This window comes from Eumetopias jubatus, unplaced genomic scaffold (genome assembly GCF_037043125.1).
Source record: "Eumetopias jubatus isolate StellerSeaLion01/CBP00866 unplaced genomic scaffold, mEumJub1_p1.0 scaffold_1, whole genome shotgun sequence".
In the NCBI taxonomy this organism is placed as follows: domain Eukaryota; kingdom Metazoa; phylum Chordata; class Mammalia; order Carnivora; family Otariidae; genus Eumetopias; species Eumetopias jubatus.
In genome coordinates, this window is record NW_028274807.1 from 43355092 (window position 1) to 43358661 (window position 3570).

Genomic DNA, 3570 nt, shown 5'->3' on the forward strand with positions numbered 1-3570 from the left:
TGATTATAAGGTTACTGATTTATTTAGGCAACATGCTGCTTCTAGCTTGCACTTTCAACTGTCATTTAAATTGCATTCAACTTCAGCTTAACTTGTATTCAGCTCATTGCAAACCTTAGGAAACCAAATTTAATTCTGTTTCAGAGGTTAGGGAGACTGTATAATCTCTTTCCAGCTCAATTCTAGTTGACAAAAACAATTGTTTGCTTTCTCAGCCATTCAAATTAATTGTGAAATCAAAAGAAACAAATGATGATTAAATGGCTTGCCATGTGAGTGTTGTTTCTATTTTTACTCTGTATCTACTGTATATTCTCTTTAAAATGTACAGAAATGGCAAAATAATTTTTGATATACCAGTTATTTTTTCAGAAGTAGATTAGCATGAACTAAATACCAGTAATTAAATACCAATATTGTCTTCTTCACTATCTCCTTTCCTTCTTCCTTCCTTTTTTCTCTCCCTCCATCTTTGTTTCTCTCTTTTCTCCCTTCTTTTTGTCATTCCTATTTTCCTTCATCTTTTATTTCTTCCTTTAACAGGCAATACTTTATTAGGTACCAGATGAAATAGAACTTTCAAGTAGATATCACAGAATAGATGTCCATTATCAAGTTCTATCACACTAGACATAAGAATTTTTGTTGCAAAAATAAATGAGGGTCCTCTGAGTGAATTTATAGATTAATACTAATTCTTGGAAGGACTATGAAATTTTATCTTAATAAAATAAGTACATTAAATTTGTAAAACCTATAATATAAACTATTAGAAGCAAGAAGTAAAGTAACCCTTGTTTTAACTTTTAACAAGTTTTTGTAGAGCCACAAATATGCAAATTTGTTAACATGTATATGCATAATTTATGTATGTGTGTAGCTTACATGTGTATCCCGTACCTTTCTTGTTATATAATTCCAGATTTATCTAAAAAACTACTGAATATATTTACAGTGTTAGCTTGCCTAACACCTTCTTTAAAGATCATTTGGGAAGATGGTACAGATCATTAATACAAAATCAGTTGTACCAATCTCAGTTTTACAGTTATGTGTTTCTCCCATGTTCTTCCGAATGTGAGATGTTTTCAATTTATTTTTACAATGATGCATAAAGGAATTTAAAATTTCTCTGTCTTTGTCAATTTCCCTTTTCAATCTGTTTATTTAGCTAATTATAAATAATTTTCCATAGATATATGCTTTAATTGCCTAGCAAGAGGCATGAATCTTGTAGAAATTTAGCATTTTTTAATGATTTCAAAATGTATAGAACTATATTTTGAACATAGTAGATTTAGGATTTATGAAATAAAATTATAACAGTTACTTGCAGTTGTATTCTATAAATTTATCAACCACAGAAAAATAATTCAAAACCTATTAATGAGAAACATTATATGTATAAATAAAGTATGTGCACATTCTAAAAAATCCTACACACTGACCATATATTTGAGAAAAAAGTTGGACTTTTGTCATTTGGATAGACATTTCTCAATCTCAACTGTTTTGTGTAGCTGAATACAATTTATCTTTCTTACTCATTATTTCCTCAATTTAGTTGTCAAATCTCATTCTGCCTTTCAAATGCATGGCTCCAGGACCACTCAAAGAATTGGGCAGGGTTTATAACATAGGATCTAGGGCTCCCTACTCTTGGAATTCTCCTTTCTAATATTCCCATCTCACATTCTAGGGTCTAACAACTATGGTTGTTTCCAAGTTAGTCTCTGTTCATCTGACCAAAAGACTTTTTTTTTTTTAATCAGTTTCAGATGTACTAGTAGGCCTGACTTTATTCCAACACCAGATTAAAGCCTCAAAAAAGAGTAACTCATGCTGTGCTATTTCTTCCTTCCCAGCTTCCAGTCTCTTCTGGAATTTTCTTTTCCTTTTTTTTTCATCTTTAGTACAAGTGATTTCCTAGTATTTTTCCAGTCTTTTTAGTTGTTATTGGTGGGAAGGTGAGGTTGGGGGCCAGTTGACGCTTACATGTTTATATTAGTTCAAATTTCAAGTTCTACCAGAACAAGAAGGTGGTTGTAATACTGAGAAGGCAGAATAAGGATACAGGGAGTTTGTTGGTGACAGATCCTGATATGTCATTTCAGGGCATTTTTAAGGCATTATAAAAGTAAGTGTGGCCGATGATGATCTGGGAGGCTTTCTGCCTTTGAGAGAATAGGAGGATCATTGTAATAAGGGATGGAATTGTTCTTTGTAGGCTTTAACATCCAGATTTAGCTGGAGGACAACTCTAATCCTTCAGTTTCAGATAAAGAAGCCCCCATGCTAGGATATGGCCTGCCAAGGACTCAAAGAACTCCTTGACTTGCGCCAGCCTGAGACAGAGGGTGGTTCACTGGAAGCATGAGAGAGAGAATAGGTAGGTATCTTGTAGACTATAGAATTATGGACATATGAAGAAGAAAGTGATATAGAAACCTCTGATCAAGGGCAACTGATTATGTCAAAGATAAACATTAGATGGAAGAACACTGTTTTCTTCCTTTGATTACTAATTATTCATATTTTAATATATGAAAATGAAAAAATGAATAATATGTATTTTCATTGTATTCTGCTAGTTTTTTTTTTCTGAGAAAGAAATATATGCATATCTGTGGGTACGCATAATTCTTACACCTTTTAAATTTTCCAAGAAGGTATGTCATTTTTTTAAAGTATAAATTTTAAACATTGTAGGTATTACACAGTTTGATACAGATATAGAATAGACAGGAGTTTTGGTAATTATAATTTATTTTTTTGTACTAGAATATTATCAAAATATGTGTCATAATGATAGATGATCACTTATTCAATATTTTACAAATACTTAATATTCCAGGTACAGTCCTTCATATATATTTTTATCTTTCCATCACTGTAGATTTTGCCAGTATATCCGTTTTTTTTTTTCTTTCCGACCACAGCTAAACTGCTTTCTCAGCTCCAATCTTATTTTGTCATCTTCTTTTTAATAAGCTTTGTCCTACTATAAAATAGGTTTGGTCAATGGGACTCCACTCTGTGAGATCACATCACAGGTGAATTTTTGTTCTCACACAATACATCTAGCCCATCTGTTCTTGGCTCCATAGGTGACTTGGATAACATCTGTTTTGCTTGTTTGTTGACATACATGAGCATTTGGGATGCAGTTGCAAATAGAAATCTGCACATTCATCATTCAATTGATCCTTGAGGAACAGCCAACTTTCTTTCTTGGCTAACTTTAAAGATATAAAGTTCTCTCCTATCTCCCTTCTTTCTCTATATATGCCTCACTCATATTGCCCTCCTTGTCTTGGCTTGTTCTTGACAGAACAACTGATGAGTTAGGTTGTTGACATCATTTGTTACACTTATTCTATTCAAATTAAGTTACATCCCCTTACTTTTATTTCTTTACCTATCAAAGACTAGTTCCTTTTAAATCTCATTGATTTTAATTTTTTAAGTGTTAAACAATTAAAAAAATGTTTAAAAATTTAATACTATTCGCTTTAAATAATTTTGCTTTTTGCCTGCGAGAGTCTGTGTATGTGTGTGTATGTATGATGA